The sequence below is a fragment of the Labeo rohita genome, chromosome 13 (genome assembly GCF_022985175.1).
Source record: "Labeo rohita strain BAU-BD-2019 chromosome 13, IGBB_LRoh.1.0, whole genome shotgun sequence".
Taxonomy (NCBI): Eukaryota; Metazoa; Chordata; class Actinopteri; order Cypriniformes; family Cyprinidae; genus Labeo; species Labeo rohita.
The window spans coordinates 7741928-7762257 of NC_066881.1; positions in this window are offsets into that span (position 1 = coordinate 7741928).

A 20330-nucleotide genomic window follows, 5' to 3' on the forward strand; every position below is an offset into this window, starting at 1 on the left:
ATGTACAAAAACCCAGTAACTTTTTTACCCAGTAAAAAAAAAAAAAAAAAAAAAAAACATTTTTAATGAATTTCTTTATCATTTATCGTGAGGAAGCAGGTTTTTGCCTACCCCAGTTCTGTTTTCAACGTCTCTTAGAAAATATGCACATTTGATAACATTTTATAGTAATATAGTAAGTAGGGACCAATTGTCACTATTAACTAGTTGTTTATTAGCATGCTTATTATTAACATATTGGCTATTTATACTAGTACACATAAAGCACATATTCTGCATGGCCATATTCTACATTCCAAATCCTATGCAATATCTAAACTTAACAACCACCTTACTATCTAGTAATAAGCAGCAACTTAGGATTTTATTGAGGCAAAAGTCATAGTTTTCTCTATATATGCTGCCATTCAAAAGAAATTAATACCAATAATGAAAATATACCAATAATATACCAAAAAATAATATAATATAATATAATATAATATAATATAAAGAGAATTAAAAAAAAAACAATATCATGGTACATTTAATGTTTCTTTCAGCTTGGTGTTATTGCTTTTTTGAGATTATTTTTTATTTATTATTTTTTTGTTTTGTTTTGTTTTGGTTTGGTTTTTTTTTTTTTTGTTTTTGTTTTTTTGGTGACCCCTGAATCTTTGCTGAATAAAAATGTTAATTTCTAATTTTTATAATATAGTATAATATAATATAAAAGATCATTTTAAAAATGATTATCATGGTACATTTAATGTTTCTTTCAGCTTGGTGTTGTTGTTTTTTGCTTTGTTTTAGGTGATCTTTGCATCCTTGCTGAATAAAAATATTAATTTCTAATTTTTATAATATAATATAATATAATATAATATAATATAATATAATATAATATAATATATTATAATATAAAAGATAATTTTAAAAATGATTGTTTTGTTTTGTTTTGTTTTTTTTGGTGATCTTTGCATCCTTGCTGAATAAAAATATTAATTTCTTCATTTAAGGATTCTTGAAGGAATATAATTTAACATACAATTTCAAATATGCTACCAGCATTTAACATATGCTGGTAGCATATTTGAAATTGTAATAATATTTCACAATATTAATTTTACTTTACTGATCAAAAATATAGCCTTGTTAAACATTAGAGACTTATTTCAATATTTTTATGTCATTAAAAAATCTAGCTGACCCCAAAGTGTTAAGCGATAGTGTGCTTTCAGATTTAAGCTGACATTATGTATTATAAAAAATAAAGCATTATATTAAAAAAAAATAGCAACATTAAATTCTCTAAGATGGATCTTATAGTTTTACAAGCACAAGGTTTATAATGTTAAATGAACCTGTAAAAATGTCAACTCTGTTGCTTTTTAAAGACATAATTATGTCCTATAATATAATAAAATGTATTGATTTTGCATGAGATGGCACAATGTAGTTTATTACCTTTTCAACCTAGTAGTTAAGCAATGTAAGTTGACAAAAAGAAGTGGAGTGGGAGCTGAAGGATGTAAACAACAGCGAAACGGTTCAATCTAGACCGAGGTGAAAGACTGAATGACTTCTGTCAGAACTGTTGGGAAGTTTTCAGATTCTGGAAAGCTGACATCTAGACTGACCATGTCAGTTCTGTGTATATTAATAGTGGAATTAACCTTAAATAGCAGATTTGACACAGATTTGAATAGCAGATTTGGATGCGGCATTTCAGCACATTGTAAAACAGAGGAAATGTTCATAAGTCTTTTTGCTTATAGAAAGATGAGACTTGTCATTCAGAACAACATGTGCTGGAATGCACTGCAATCCTGTACTCCATCCAGCTTCCAAGTGCATTTCCAAGTCCAGCCTGTGCATATGAGACTGTGTGTTTATCATAGTGAGGAATGTACACTATTTGGTAAGTCAAATGCTGGCTCCACAGTCAGGATGTGTACAAACATGGTCTGGTTAATGGGCTCATCCATCGATTTCACACAAAAGTACATAGACAGTGCCAGTAGCCTCACTAGCATTCCTGTGTACTTCAGTGTCAGTCTCAGTTTACACTTCATCTGTACAAATCTCACTGAAAATTATTTAAGAATATATCCCAGTCATATCTCGCCTCAATATCATTACATTTTTGCATAAATAAAATAATATTACAATACACTACCGTTCAAATTGGGGATTGAGGTCGGTAAGATTTTTTTTAATGGTTTTGAAAGAATCCTCTTACGCTCACCATGCTGCATTTGTTTCTTATTATTACTATATATTCTTCAAAAAATAAATACTATTATATTATATTATATTATATTATATTATATTATATTATATTATATTATATTATATTATATTATGCATCAAGACGTTTTTACAAAAGTTAGGCACAAACAAATTTTTAAAACAGCATAAATTAATATAAAATTAGTTTTATTTACGTTTAAAATAGGACCATGCTACAGTATTTCTTTGAAAGAAATGTATTGGGTTTTTGGATAAAGGTCCAAAGCAAATTTTAAATTGTTTTAAAATCTAAAATAAATGAATAAATAAATAAATTTAAAATAAATGTAAAATAAATTAATGTTAAAAATAATAATAATAATAATAATAATAATAATGATAATAATATTATATTATATTATATTATATTATATTATATTATATTATATTATATTATATTATACATCAACACATTTTTATTAAAAAATTGGGCACAAACAATTTTTTTTAAAACAGCATAAAATAATATTTTCATTTTATTTATTTATTTATTTTTTTAAAGGGCCATGCTGCAGTATTTCTTTGAAAGAAATATATTGTTCATATATATTTTAAATATATATATATATATATATATATATATATATATATTTCAGTTCATATATAGGTCCAAAAACAAATTCATTTTAAAATATTTTATATTAGATAATAATAATAATAATAATAATAATAATAATAATAATAATAATAATAATAATTATTATTATTATTATTATTATTATTATTATTATTATTATTATAACAACAATAATGAACATGTCTAACAAATCTCATAAAAAATAGTGGACATTTCTGCAATATGTTGCTATGCTGTGCATGCAAACTGGTTATATTATATTATATTATATTATATTATATTATATTATATTATATTATATTATGCATCAAGGCATTTTTACAAAAGTTAGGCCCAAACTAATTTTTAAAACAGCATAAATTAATCTAAAATTAGGATAAAGGCTTTGGATAAAGGTCCAATAACAAATTTTTAAAAACATTTTAAAAACTCCAATATTATAAATAATAATAATAATAATATTTAAAAAAAAAAAAAAAAACATAACTAACAAATCTCATGAAAAATAGTTGACATTTCTGTGCAATATACTGCTATGCTGTGCATGCAAATTGGAGCATGCAAAATTATTATATTATATTACATTATATTATATTATTATGAATCAAGACATTTTTATGAAAGCTGGGCACAAACAAATTTTTAAAACAGCATAAATTAATATAAAATTAGTTTTATTTACTTTTTTTAAAAGGGCCATGCTGCAGTATTTCTTTGAAAGAAGTATATTGGCCGCTTTGGATAAAGGTCCAAAAACAAATTAATTTTCCGTGCCGTGCATGTAAATTGGAGCATGTTATGAAGCATGTTTATCGCATGACTATATATCGAAAACTACTCAAAACCACTAATTCATATCCTGTATCAAACAAAACCTGTTTGAGCCAATCATAAATGAAAGCATATAAAAGCCTGCATCATTTACGAGTACAATGCATGCTGACTGTGCAATATATGTTATGGTTTCTGTTAATGTAAGTAGCCTAGAAACATCTGTCTCATCTGTCCACATACAGAATGTAGGTCAGTGTGTGATGACAGCTCAGCACGACTGACACAAATGTTGACACGAGGAAATGAGAGAAAATAGGTTAAAGGAGGTGGGCAGCAATAACTCACAAAATGTATTGTCAGTTATCGGAAAAGCCTTGGACCTTGGAAACTTGGGCTTAACAAAACCTCTGAGTTTCCCACTCATAATTACGACATGATGGTGATATTCATCTGCGTTCAACCCTTAAATGTCATCTCGAACACACCAATTCATACGCTCATGTCTTCTGCTAAGCAGAGCTGTTAAAGTAAGATCGTAACATTTTTTTTTCCCGTCACACATGCCTCAGGTTCTCGTTGGTTGAAATGTGCTTTATGAATATGACTTTCTATCCCTGCTATGTGACAGGAATTAAAGTGCGAAGAGTCTCGCCAAACTCTGCCCGTCATGAAATACCCCATATATTTTTCCTCAAATGAAACCGGAGGCATTTTCATAAACAGTTTATCCAGCACCTCGCTCATAAACACCACATCTGCAAGAAAAGCGGACAGGAGCGAGAAGGTAAAGCCTTAAAATGGAAGTCATCTGAGACACGGCAGCAGCGCTTGAGCTTGGCCCAGGGTCACCGAGTAATAAACAGTTATGAAAACAGTTATCGCCAGGCTGAAGGGGTCTGTGCGGGGGGAGAAATCTCCACATTTCATTTCCGCTCAGCGCTCTGGTTTCAGTCTGTACTAAACCGCTGCAGGAGACAACAGAGGCTTTAGGTGAGGGGGGCTTCAAGTATTATTACTTCACAGTGCTCCAGATATGTGATTCAAGTTTAAATTGTGTTACTCATGCTCCAAACGTCCTTCCAAAACCTGTAGGACTCTGCTTAGCAGAACAGTTGGGCTGTCAATCAAAGGCCAAAATACACCTATGAAGTAGAGTGTTATTTAAGCAGTACTGTTATAGATTTCATTTTAATTTCAGTTTAATTTTTTTAGTCATTTTATGAGCTTTTGTCATTTTTATTAGCCTTCTTGGTCCCACTTTAAATGAGGTGACCTTAACTATTATGCACTTACATCAAAAAATAAGATAAGAACAGTGCACTTATTGTGTTCATACTGTATTGCAAGACTTTTGCTGCTACTGAAGTGGGATACAGGTTAGGGACAGGTTTAGTGGTATAGGTAGGTTTAAGCATGGGTTAAGGTCTAAGGGATAGGTCAACAATGTAATTATAAATGTAATTACATGCAGGTATTTTTTTAAGACATAAGTACAATGTAAAAACATGTATGTACACAATTTAAATGTAAGTACATAGTACTTACCATAAATATTTTATTTAATTATGGCTCATTTATTTTTCAGTCAACTAAAATTTTGGGTCACACTTTATTTTAAGGTCCAGTTCTCACTCTTTACCAACTATTAACTGTGACTTTTGGCTCAATAAACTCATAATTTGCTGCTTATTAATAGTTAGTAAGGTAGTTGTTAAGTTTAGGTATTGGGTAGGATTAGGAATGTAGAATATGGTCACGCAGAATATGTGCTTTGTAAGTACTAATAAACCGCCGATATGCTAGTAATATGCATGCTAATAAACAACTAGTTAATATTAAAAATTGGTCTTTATACTACAGTATTATCCAAATTTTGGTTACTTTTTACTGATTCTCAGTACAAACTAGTTACAGTACAACTCAGAACAACTATTAAGTACAACTTTTGCCTCAGTAAACTCTGAATTTCCAGCTTATTAATAGTTAGTAAGGTAGTTTGATATGTTAAATTAAGTTTAGGTAGGACTAAGGGATCTAAAATATAGTTGTGCAGAATAAGGCATTAATATGTGCCCATAAGTACTAATAAACAGTAATATGCATGCTAATAAACAACAAGTTAATAGTAAGAATTTGTCTCTATTCTAAAGTGTTACCAAATTTGGGTCAATCTGTAGTTTGCGGACCAATTCTCACTATTAACTAACTATTAACTAGGAGTTGTGCCTCAATAAACTCCTAATTACTGCTTATTAATAGTTAGTAAGGTAATTGTTAAGTTTAGTTGTTGTGTAGGATTAGGGATGTAGAATATGGTCACGCAGAATATGTGCTTTATAAGTGTTAATAAATAGTTGATGTGCTATTAATATGCATGCTAACAAACAACTAGTTAATATTGAAAATCAGTCTCAATACTACAGTATTATCCAAATTTTGGTTACTCTTTACTTTGGAAACCGATTCTCAGTACAAATTAACTATTAACTACAACTTTTGCGTAAACTCCTCATTTCCAGCTTATTAATAGTTAGTAAGGTAGTTTGATAGGTTAAATCAAGTTTAGGTAGGATTAAAGGATCTAAAATATGGTTGTGCATATATAAGACATTAATATGTGCTTTATAAGTATTAATAAACAGCCAATATGCTAGTAATATGCATGCTAATGAACAACTAGTTAATAGTGATAACTGGTCTGTTATCCAAATTTTGGTTACTCTTTACTTTGGGTCCAGGGTAACACTTTAGAATAGAGAACACTTATACACTATTAACTATGACTTTTCCCTTAATACATTTTTAATTTGCTGCTTATTAATAGTTAGTAAGGTAGTTGTTAAGTTTAGGTATTGGGTAGGATTAGGGATGTACAATAAGGTCATGTAGAATAAGGCATTAATATGTGCTTAATTAGTACTAATAAATGGCCTATATTCTAGTAATATGCATGCTAATAAGCAACTAGTTAAGAAACCGTAAAATAAAGTGTTACTGAATAAGGTATTAATATGTGCCCATAAGTACCAAGTAACAGTAATATGCATGCTAATAAACAACAAGTTAATAGTGACAATTGGTCTCTATTCTAAAGTGTTACCAAATTTTGGTCACTCTAGTTTGGGGACCAATTCTCACTATTAACTAACTATTAACTAGGAGTTTTGGCTCAGTAAACTCCTAATTACTGCTTATTAATAGTTAGTAAGGTAATTGTTAAGTTTAGCTGTTATGTAGGATTAAGGCTTTACAATATGGTCATGTAGAATATGTGCTTTTTAAGTACTAATAAACAGCCAATAATCTAGTAATATGCATGCTAAAAATCAGCTAGTTAATAGAGAGAATTGGTCCCTGTACCAAAGTTACCAAATTTTGGTCACTCTTTAGTTTGGGGACCAATTCTCAATTTGCCTCAGTAAACTCCTAATTTGCTGTTTATTAACAGTCAATAATGTAGTTGTTAAATTTAGGTATGGGGTTGGATTAAAGGATCTAAAATATGGTTGTGCAGAAGGGCATTTATATGTGCCATATATATACTAATAAACAACCAATATGCTAATTGCATGCAGGCTAATAAACAACTAGTTAATAGTGAGAATTGGTTATTAAAGTGTTATTCAATTTTTTAATAGTTTTAGTTTGAGTTGAAAATACCAACCCAGCGGAAGGACCATAAAACTAGTTTATTAGACTCCTGTGATATATTTCAAGCATCTAAAGACAATAGTTTTGTGTGAGAAAGAGCTCAAATTGTAACAAATGACTGATCTTCCCCTCAGCTATTGCTTTAAATGAAATATCCGAAACCCTGACAAAAGTAAAAAACAATGGGTTGATTCAACCTAAAATAATTTGTTACCTGGCTGCCTTGAAATTTTACGTTCAGTCAACTCAAAAAAGTTTAGTCAACTTGAAATGTTAAGTTGTACTAAGTGACAACTTAGATATTTGAGTTCATTCAACTTAAAATTTTAAGGCAGCTGGGTAACAAGCCCAGCTTTTAAGTTTAACAAACCAAACTGTTTAGTCAACTCAAATATCTAAGTTTTCACTTAACATTTCAAGTTGACTAAACAAATTGAGTTTTTTTTGTTTGTTTTGTTTTGTTTTTTACAGTGTGTGCACCAACACGAATTTCAGTTTAAAATCAGAAAATTGACTAGGCCTTTAGAATCTTTACACAGCTACAGTATGAACATTTCTCAAAAGTTCTCATTTTGTGCTCCATGGAAAAACTCACATTTTGGAACAACACAAGTTATTTTTGATGTATCAGTCCCTTTAAGAAGTATGAAGCTTTTTTAACAAATTGAATATGTCCCAAGTGAACTTTTCCTTATCGCTTTTGACCTGTCTCAGTTTTACAGCCCCAAACAAAAGGCCCAATCTCAAAATCTGTTCTTGAGAAGACTTTAACCAGCTCTAAAAGCATAAAGCACAGTGATTACAGATTCCTCTTAAACCAAATATACTGGTGTATAACAGCTTGTTGCAACATTTTGCACCATTAAGGGCTGCAGGCTTTTAATTAGGTTATCTGAAGGGAGATTTAGGATCTTACGCAAGCTCCTTTATTAGGTTAAAACCTAACTGACCGTGATATTTGCATGACTTCCAGAACTGTGGACTCAGGTCAGTGGGCTTCCTAACCTCACTATTGAAAATAGACGTGGCACAAATGCGGCAGTCATGTTGCTTAAACACTTGTTGTGTAAGTGACTAATTCTAGTTAACGATTAAACTTTATTTTCTGGTTTTGTGTGAGGTTTACTGGTTAAACAAAGGAGCTGCATTCTAAAAAAGCCTGTCAAGGTCAGGTGAGCATTTCGATCCAGTTCTCTGTGTACCACACGCTATTTGGACTCTATCACGAGCCCCTTTTAAAAAGCGATTGGGCGCAGATATGTATAATCAGTGTTTACTTATTTACTTTCTAGTAAGTGAGCGAGAGGAACAGACGTTTGTGTGTTTTAGTGTGTGTGTACTGTTGGCAGACGTAGAAGGATCTCTTTGCTCAGCCTGAGGAGTGAGGAGGATGCTTACAAACACACACACATGGCAGAGAGCTCCCTCAGTCCCGCTGCATGAATGACCTGCCTCAGTCTCCGCATAAAGACGATCTATGAGAAAGATCGCCTGGCCTGCCGGGTCACATGACCTGTGAAGGAGTCATTGATGACGGTGCTACAGGATAGAGCTCTGCTCAATGGCATGAGCTACAGTACCAGGGGAAAACCAGGGAGGCAAATGAACAGCCACTGCTATTTAAAAGTGGGTTACTTGGACGCTACGCCACACATAACAGTGATAAATCAACACTAGACATAGTTAGCATAGCATAGCTCTGCGCACACCCACACTGTCAATTTTTAGGTGACCCACATCCCTGCCTGTATACACTTTCCTAAAGGCGTTTTGTGGAACAGCATGCAGGAATTTTCCTGTTAGCTGACAGATATCACTCAAACTGGTGTCCTGTAATGGCACACTGTGTATGTTATTACTTAACCAAATATATTTGAACTGATTTTGCTTAAAGTTCATATGAAATTAAAATGATCATAGAACTTATTGTGAAAGATTCTTCTGTGTATTGTGTAAGTTCCACATCCCAAAATCCAATCAACAACCGATAAACAGAACCAAGTCCGGATGTATGTCACAATGCGGAAGAATGAACTGTTACTAATTTCATTTATAGCGATTCAGCTTTTACACTAAACACAGTATCAAAAATATTTATTGTACAAAAAATCTCCTTACAATTAAACTAGGGCTGCCCTCGACTAAAGATTTTTCTGGTCGACTAGTAGTCGTTCGTTTTAAGCATTAGTCGACTATTAGTAGCACGTTTATTAATAAACTATAAATCATAATAATGAGCCTTTAATTGTCTACACAGTGCACCAGCAGATATAATGACTATGAATATGTCAGGGAATAACAGCAAGCAGACTGCATTGACGTTTTAATAAGTTATTGATAAACTAGTGATTTCTTCGTTTTCGGCTTAAGAGATGAAGTCAGCGACATTGACATGTCATCTCCATGGTAGTGATGCGCCTGTATGCACATTTTATACAGATTACATAAACTGAGAATATTCGTTTTCTATTTGAATTGGTTATTTTGAAAGTAGACATTTCACTATCTAAAAATATATTTTTCATGTCTGTAAGGCAAGTGCACAGCAAGTTTCAAAGTTTCGCACTCAAGTCCACAGAGACCGAGACGGCAGAAAGCGCATCCTGTTTGCTTTATTTATTTGACAAAAGAGCAATGTTTTGTTGTTATTATTAGTGCTTACAAACAAACATAGAGTCTTTACAGATTTCTGTGGCACTTCCTGTTGATTTTTTTTGTTTGTTTTTTTTTTTTTTTTTTGCGACTAAGCGACTAATGCAATTTTGGCCAACCAAGCCTCTTCTCGTCGACTAATGGTTAGTCGACTATTAGGGGGCAGCCCTAAATTAAAAAACAAGATTTACAATTTGTATAGAATAAGGGTATTAAACACTAATTTATCCAATCAGAATACAATAACTGCTCTCTGCCTGCCCAATATTGTGTATATGAAAAGTGAAAAAGTGGGATTTTGGAAAGTTCAGTGGGTATTAAAACTCGTTCATGCTAATATGCAATAAATAAATAAATAAATAAATAACTTAAATGCATACATACAGACAGCAGCTATTTACACTTAGTGAAAGTAGCAGTATTTTTAGCAATATTTAAACTAAGTGCAAATAACCCTAACTGATAAACAATGATGAGCCATGTTATTTTCCACTTTTTAATTATTTCCTTCATTTTTATAGTAAATAAATGTCTTCTCTGTATGAAATGTAATGTGAAAAGGTTTAAGAACGAATTTGGCAAAGGGTAGATTTGAACTAGGGTCAACTGCGTCAAAAAGTCCAATGAGCTTTACCACTGGAGCTGCTATTTAACAGCCGTTTTTTGCAATGTTGTCTAACCCTACCACACACTGGTGGGCGGAGTTAGTGTAAATAGCCTCTGCCAACAAAACGGGTAATTTGCACTTAGTGTAAATAGACACACCGATACAGATATGACATTATTGCCGGCATTTTATAGACTAACTCGCATGTTTGTTACTCTCACTTCGGAATTATATAAAACATTTTGATCACACTTTATTTTAACTATGACTTTAACATTAACTATGACTTTAGCCTCAATAAAGCTGGTTGGCTGGTTTTAGGTGGTCATCCAGCCTGGTCTTAGCTAGTCATAGCTGGTCAGCAGGCTGGTTTTGGCCACTTCCTTAGCTGGCCAGGCTGGGAGACCAGCTAAAACCAGCTATTTCCAACTTAAACCAGCTAAGATCAGTCAACCAGCCTAGACTGATTTTAGCTGTTTTATTTTTCAGCAGGGATGTGCATAGCAAAGTGATCCCTGACATCATTTTGGGTGGGAATTTTTGTAAACACGGATATCAGATACCAGTTGTGTGTCTAAAGCGAATGTAAACAGGCGGGCCAAAAAATGGTCAAAAGATCAGATCTGTGCATTAAGACTTGCAGTGTAAATGCAGCCTAAATGTATTTATATGTATTTATATCTTTTGTGGACGTAGCACTCTAAAATGTTCGTCCAATCATATTTTTTGGGTCGAGGGCTACAATAGGCTGTCCTATCTGCCTCTCAACATATGTATTTGTATACCTCCATGCATCCTGTTTTTGCATACACTGCCCTCCAAAAGTTTGGAAACAGCCCTGGCAAAGTGGTTTTGGATGATATCAGCATAAATCCTTATCATTTTTTGGTGAAAAAACATTAAAGTAACTTGACATTATCATTGAAGACCAGCAATAATCATTTTCATTTTAATTACATAATAATGGCAATATATACATGTCAAAGTCAGACATGCCCCTTTGCCAGCTGTGATGCCTGGTTACTGCTTTAAACTTGGCCCAGGTTTTTAAAAGATTTTTGGGTCAGCACACCTTAATAGCTTCAACAACTGATTGCTAATTAAGTTTACAATACAATGAATTTAGGCCCAGATTATGCAGAGCAGTAATAGCTGCTAATGGTGGATATTTTGATGAATCGAAAATGTAAGTTTTTTTTTTTTTTAATGTATAAACTGTTTATGTAATAAAATATGTTTTCATAGTTTGTGTTGTCCCTTATCAGTGCAACATTATCACAAATTAAAAAGGATTCATGCCAATATTGTCCAAAACCCCACTTTTCTAGGGCGTTTCCAAACTTTTGGAGGGCAGTGTATATGATACGTCATCAGCGTGTTACATTGCACTATTGAAGACCGAGTGAGAATGGAAGGCGTTATAATTCTAATATTATTCACTTTGCATGTTTTCTCACCAGTGAATGAGACATGAGCCCATCACATTCAAATGCTTTGAAGAAGACGTGTCTTTGGAAAGTGATTTGTAGGTAGGGTGGCATAATATGCTTTCAAAGCTAGCTTGCTATTGCTAGCCTCTCTGAAATCACCTACCCTAAGCTTTCCCTGTGTCCAAATATGCTGATTGCCCTGTTATATAGTAAGTGAAAACAGTCCAAAATTCACAGTATATATAAAACGTTGGCGAAAAGTGCACATCTAGTGGAAACTTTACTAAACCACAAGGCCACAGCAGAGGATCTGTGAATGAGAGTGAAGTGACGCAACTGTTACATGACAAATCCTGCATGGGAGATATAGTTTGTAGATTTCATTCATACCGCACACAATCAAACTATCTAGAACAGTTTTTAACAGCCGTAAAGTAAGTTCTTATTCAAATGTAGCACCTACTCAGGCAGTATGTGGTTTTGGATGCTGACTATTTTGTTAAGCCACAGTGAATAGCAGAGGAAGAATCCAGTCTCTCTTGTTTCCATCCTGTTGCATTTGTTATTATTTGATAAACACCATTGCAAATACAAAATTTTTCTGCTTTTGTGTAAACACCACCAACATGGTTTGTTTTTACCCATCTCTCAAATTGGAATGATATTTTACACCTGAAACAGGTTTGTTGGTGTGAACAGGCATTTAACCTTTATAACTAAACGCAATGAACCAACAGCACACAGCTAAAACATGAGTGTTAGGCATCAGCACATGTTTACATGAGCTATTTTTAAACACAGTAAGAATGCATACTGTTTACAGTATGAAATCACCATTTTCTGTTCACGTCGTATTAGGATGTGGGCCTGTTATGCTATGGCTGCATGTTTAACACAGGTTGACAGGGACTCTGCCGATGTTTGTGCTTTCCAAGTGCGGCCGAGAGCATGTGTACGATAGGCGGATTAGTTACGGGCTGTTTCTGTGTCAGTACATAAGGTGTGTGTGCGGCCTGGGAGATAGAAGTTTATTTGTGGCGTGTTTGAGTGGGCGTGAGCATGAGCGTGTTGTGTGCATGGAGATAGGACATAGTTTATTTAAAGACATTCTTCCAATAGGATCCCTTACGTGGTGTAACTCACTTTGGCTCAGGGTCTGTTTAAGGGTGCGATCTGGGCTCTCAAGGGTAATATCGAGCAGAGGGCAACGTCCCAACCCCCCCTCGAAAGCATGGGGCTTTTATTAGAGCTGAAGAGTCATAGCACATCAACTGTGTATACTGTACAACATGTATATTTGATTATTCACCGATAGTCATCTTTCTAAACTGACCTATTAACCATTACGACTGGATCAGTGAGTCAGAGAGTTAGTACACTTAAGACCTGTTTTTTGAGTTAGATTAGAGAACACATAGTCACAGTTTTCCCTCAGTAAACTTTTAATTTGCTGCTTATTGATATGTAGTAGTTGTTCTAATAGTTGTGTTTAGGTATTAAATGGTGTCAAGGGATCTAGAATATGGTCATGCAGTATAAGACATTAATGTGTGCTTCGTAAGTGCTACAAAATAGTAAATATGCACGCTACTTTATAATAACACGTTAAATGATTAGTTCATTTTCAGAATAAAAATTTCCTAATTCACTCACCCCTACGTCATCCAAGATGTTCATGTCTTTCTTCAGCCAAAAAGAAATTAATTTTGAGGAAAACATTCCAGGATTTTTCTCCATATAGTGGACTTCAATGGGGGTCAGCAGGTTGACGGTCCAAACTGCAGTTTCAATGCAGCTTCAAAGGGCTCTACACAATCCCAGCCAAGGAATAAGGGACTTATCTAGCAAAACGATCTGCCATTTTCTAAAAAAAAATCTTTAAAAATCTATATACTTTTTAACCACAAATACTTTTTAACCACAGATGCTCATTTCACACACGGTTCAAAAAAGTAGGGTAGAGAGAAAAACTCCATCTCATTTTCTTCTCCAACTTCAAAATTGTTCAACATTGCTGTTTTACCTTTTTTGGTAAAGGGTGTTTGACTTTCTTTGCACATTTGCTTTATTTTTTTTTTTTGTTTGTTTGTTTTTAAATGAATAATCGTTTCACTACATAAGACCCTTATTACTCGGCTGGGATCGCGTAGAGCTCTTTGAAGCTGCATTAAAACTGCAATTTGGACCTTCAACCCATTGATTAACACTGAAGTCCACTATATGGAGAGCAATCCTAGAATATTTTTCTCAAAAACCTTAATTTTTGACTAAAGAAAGAAAGACATGAACTTCTTGGATGACATGGGGGTAAGTAAATTATCAGGAATTTTTTATTCTGAAAGTAAACTAATCCTTTAATAGTGAATAGTGTTTCCAAAAACTAAAAAAAAATTATAAAAAGTGTAACAAAATAAAAGTGTTATAAAATAACAAATTGTTCACAAATCTGAGAGCTCTACTTCTGTCATTAACTGCAGACTTTAATTTAGCTATGTCATAAATTTCAGTTTGCTCATCACGCAAAATATTGGATGGCTTCAGAACACTTGGAACAGCACAAGTCATGTAAACTACTTTTATGTTATTTCTCTACTGTTTCCTTTTAGAATGGAAAAAGAGCAACCAGCACAGTGACCCTGGAATACAAAGCCAGTCATAAGGGTCAATTTAAAAAACAAAAAAACAAAAAAGAGATTACACTACATGAAAGCTGAATAAATAAGCTTTCCTTTGATGTATGGTTTGTTAGGATGGGTTAATATTTGGCTGAGATACAACTATTTGAAAATCTGGAATCTGAGGGTGCAATCTAAATATTGAGAAAATCACCTTTAAAGTTGTCTAAATAAAGTTCTGAGCAATGCATTGTACTAATCAAAAATTAAGTGGAACATGATCGTGGAACATGATCTTTACTTAGTATCCTAATGATTTTTGGCATAAACAAAAAAATCAATAATTTTAACCCACACAATGTATTGTTGGCTATTGCTACAAATATACCCATGCTACTCATGATTCCTTTTATGGTCCAGGGTCACATTTTCCAAAAGTTCTCCTTCTGTGTTCTACAAAAGAATGCAAGTCATACAGGTTATAGCAACAAAAATGATTTTTAAACATCAGTCTCAAAAACCTATAAGATAAGAGAAGGCCTTAAAGAACCTATGTGGGGAAAGAAAGAGAGAAAGAGGAAAAAGAGAAGGATAATAAACATCCTGACCTGCACAAACACTCATTTCCAGCACTCATTTCCCTCAGAGACCTTATCAACACGGCCTTTGTCTGAAAAGCGGTCGATATGAAATCTCAACATGACCAAGCACACCACCTCCAAAGCACCTTCCGCTTCGGTGTCCCCCACCCTACTTTCCCCTCAGACTCAACTTCACCTAATATCCGTAAAAGAGCTCACCTCTGACCTCTTTAACTTCCCACATATACACACTGAAACCTGAAGACCTTGTTCTTCTTTCTCACAAATGTTCCAGAGTGACGCTCTTGTCAGCTGCATCACCAAGAACTCGGCAGATAATGACCGAGCTCACACGCTCTCGGCGTAGCTACAGTATCGGTACAGTATAAACATTTTGGACGATTATGTGCAATTACTTTGCGGTCCGTAAACACGTATTCATACACGCATACGCACACACAGATGCTCCTCCATCATAAACCGACAGATCTCAAGGGTTTCTGTTCGGGAGCCGAAAAATTGTTTACTCAGTAATAACGCAAACGAGTACAGTTATCCACGTCACACTGCCAAGAAACTGCCGGAGTGTTTGTGCCAATTAAATGTCTTCAAATAAGGCTTCCACTTACGAGCGTAAGCTGCTCCGTTTTACGATCTACTGAATTTGTGTATGTACAGAGCAAAGAGTGGGAGTGTGTGTTTACTCGCAAACTATTAGACCACCACACCGAAGCATGTTTTCCACATTTCTGGCCATAAAATTTACTGTTTTGATATTGTAAATAGTTTACTTGAGTGAATGTTACTCAATTCAGATTTGCACTCATCACCTGGCCGTACAGAATCTTATGTTTTTTTTGTTTTTTTTTCTGTGCTGATTTTAGGACAAAATCTGCTGGATTCTTTGGAATGGACATGTTATGTTTTAAACAGTGTAAAAAGTGCTTAGCTGAGAGCACTATCCTTGTGAAAATACATTAAAAAGTATTTATTACAGAAATAATATACAAAAAAATATAAATACTTAAGTACAAACTGAATGTAGTGTTTTTTCAGACACTTAAATGCATGTTAATATTATATTAAATGCAATTATCCTATCTTTAAAGTGATTTTGACCCACTTAATGGCTTGAATACATCTTCTAATTTCATGATTACTTTAATTGACTTTTGAAATGTGGTTGAGTAGAAAAGTGTATGGCCGAGTGTACTGACAAGCACTTATCACTGCAAAAACAAAAAAACACAATTTGTTGAGTCAACTTAAAATAATTTGTTACCCTGCTGCCTTAAAATTTTAAGTTCAGTCAACTCAAATAAGTTTAGTCAACATGAAATGTTAAGTTGTATTAAGTGACAAGTAAGTGAGTTGACTTAAAAAATTTGGTTTGTTAAACTTAATATTTTAAGGTGGTTGGGTAACTTATCCAGCTTTTAAGTTGGATCAACTCAAATATCTAAGTTGTCACTTAGTCCAACTTAACATTACAAGTTGACTAAACTTACATTTTTAAGGCAGCCGGGTAACAAATTATTTTAAGTTGACTCAACAAATTGTTTTTTTACAGTGTATGCTTGTATATCTTAATATTATTTATTTAATATTATTAATATTATTTCTTCTTAATTTGTTGAGTCAGCTTAAAATAATTTGTTACCCTGCTGCCTTAAAATTTTAGGTTCAGTCAACTCAAATAAGTTTAGTCAGCTTGAAATGTTAAGTTGTACTAAGTAACAACTTAGATATTTGTGTTTGTTAATCTTAACAGATGGGTAAGTAACCCAGCTGCCTTAAAATTTTAAGTTGATTCAACTCAAATATCTAAGTTGTCACTTAGTATAATTTAACATTTTAAGTTGAATAAACTTTTTTTGAGTTGTAACTGAACTTAAAATTTTAAAGCAGCCAGGTAACAAATTATTTTAAGTTGACTCAATAAATTTTTTTTTACAGTGTACAGTGATTAAATTGCTATTAAGCACATTGAAAATTACTTTGTAAAAGTGTACTTAAAGGAAAAGTTTACCCAAAAAATGAAAATTCTGTCATGATTTATTCAACCTCGAGTTGATCCAAACACAAAAGAGATATTTTGAAGGATGTTGGTAACAGTAGCCGTTGGCTTTCATAGTACGGAAAAATTACTATGGAATTTAATGGCTCCCGTCAACTGTTTGGTTAACAACTTTCTTCAAAATATCTTCTTTGTTGGACAGAAAAAAGAAACTCATACAGGTTTGGAACAACTTGAGGGTGAGTAAATCATGGCAGATTTATTTATTTATTTATTTATTTTAATGGTGAACTATCTCTTTAATTAAAGAATGTCTTTTTAGTTCATTAATATTATCTCCAAGTACATTTTTTTTATGCATTTTTGTAGATTTGAAATATACTACAAGTGCATATTCAATATAATTAAGCACACTTCCCTTTTTTACAAGGGTAAATTCTTGATATTTAATAAACAAACTTGCCAAGGAAATGTGTAGAACTTTATGCATGACAAATGTTCCCATTTCTGCCTGGCAAACTCCACAGGAGTTGGTCACTGAAAACACATTACCTATAAAACTGTAACATTATATCTGTGACTATGCTAATACGTAACTGTGATTCATAAGTCCTGTGATTCATACATGAGGCTCAGGACAATGTGATGCTGTACAAAATGTTTCTCAGGATCAGAACACACATTTGTCACATCTTTTATTACAGCTTGAGTACTTCCTTATCACAAAGCTGAGCTGCACCCAGTCTAACAAAACAACTATACAGTACGTGCATTGTAAAACTTCACAGCTACCGCACACAGTCCATAGGGCAAGCAGGTCCAACTATTAACTATTAGTCTCTCCGTGTGAAAACACAGTACTGTAAGTTAAATAAATACCCATATCTGTCTTACTATCCATTTGTCTCTTGTAATCTTAAAGCACTGGCACTGCAACTAGCATTGCATCAAACAAAAAACAGCATATTTGGTCTATTTTGGAGCTCCATTCACATTTGTCCAGGGTCTGTTTGTCTCGACCTCAGAAGGAACATCTTGACCGGCAAATGTAAACTCAAGACAATGACAAAGACAATGAAGAGTCTTGGGGAAGCCTGGCCTAACAACAAGGGAGAAATCCGGTTTGGTGGAGAATTACTGGATCAAGCTCAAGTGGATGTTTTTGGAATAAATGTGATTTTAGTTCACCAAAATGCTTTAGGAACAGTGTCTAAAAAAGTATTTGGAGACCTAATTCATGCACGTTTAAAATGTATTAATGCCTCTGAATTTAATACCAAAGCAAGTGGCAAGAGCGAACAAGTAGGCCAAAGTTTAAGCTGATGTTTTGATGATTTTTAGTGGATTTGTGAGAATAAAGTCACTTCTCCACAAGTACACACAGGTGCCCAGCAGAGTAACCACAGGTGTAGAAAATCACATTAACTATCAATCTGATCTACTAATGTTTAACAACCCCAATGTGTCACGGGATGTTTTTGTCTTTATTTTACACAAAATGTGTTTTTTATTTTATTTTATTATTTCATTTTCCAATTTAAGCCCATCTTTTTGCAGAATGCTTTACTTGGACAGTGTTATTTATTTATTTAATCAAGAATACAGTAAGAACAGCCATATTGTAAATATTTTCTGTTTTCTATTTGAATATATATTTAAAAATAAATGTATTCCTGTGATGTTAAAGCTGAATTATTACTACAGTCTTCAGTGTCACATGATCTTTCAGAAATCATTCTAATATGCTGATTTGCTGCTCAAGAAACAATTATTATTATTATTATCAGTGCAAACAGTTGTGCTTCCTAATATAAAAACCGTAATGCACTACAATTATTATGATTATTGAGAATTTAACATTTTTATTCAGCATGGAGACATTAAATTGATATGTATAAAAAAGTAACTGTAAACTTTCGAAAGTATTTTTAAAATCTGTTTTTAAATACTTTTTTAATTATTGTGTTATTTAACTTCTGTACATTATGAATTATTATTTTTAACCAGTACAGTACATTTATAAAATTTTAGTGTGGCTTCAGTATCCAAACTCACTTTGACTCATCTGTTTAGGTTTTCTGTGTGTTTGGTATGAATAACCTAGTTTTTCTTCCTCCCTTGATCCCAGGCTTATTTAGATCAGTCCAATCTTAGAGTGAGCAACATAACTGATAAAGCTACACACACCCATCATTTAATCACAGTTCAGGGAGCAATCTGAATAATTACCTAGTACAAAGGAGCAGACATGCGCACACACACATCAGACATAAAGGTTATTATTCTGTTCAAACAATATTTTCTATCCCTTTACCCTAACCCTACCCCTACAAAAATGTAATTCTGTATGATTTATAAGCTGTTTTCCTCGTGGTGTCCAAAAAAAAAAATGTCTCCATGAGGACAAGGATTTTGGATATTGGCATCTTTGTGGGGACATTTTGTCTCCATAATGTACAGAATACCTGAACCACACCCCAGCAGGCACCATGATATAAATTTGATCATTGATCAAGATGCTGTAACATCATTTTAAATTCAGTTTGGATGGCAGTTTCTTCCAGTGGTAACTGGGTGAAATAGGAATTTAATCCCAAAGTTGAACTGGTTTAATGTATATGTAGGCCAATATGTTTGATGTTCAATGTACATGAAATCAGTACGCATATTTGACCTGTTTTTTGACGTCAAACTGACGTAATTGCTTTAAACATTAATTGCTTTTTGGGACACACACACACACACTCATCTTCATCACTCATTATTAGCGGTAACGTGTAAACACAACTCACATGTGCAGAACAACCTGTTTAGTAAGTTCTCTAATAATAATATTAGCAGCATTGTGATGTGTGACATTATTCACTGAGGTGAGGATGTGTATCAGGAAACTGAGTAGTGACTGACTCAAGCTGAGAAACTCACTCTACTGGACATATTCTGCCCTTTATGGATGTCGTCTTCAGCAGTCCTCCGTCTGTCGGCCTGTAAACAGTGACCTCCCGCACATCATGAGTAAATATTTGCAATTTAGTGAAATAGTGAAGAGTCGGGAACAAGCTGCAGCTCTCATGCAAAGCCAGCAGGATTTCTTTGAAGTGTTTTTCTTCCTAAGAGAATTTTCTGGACACTGATTTATACCTCAAAACCGACAA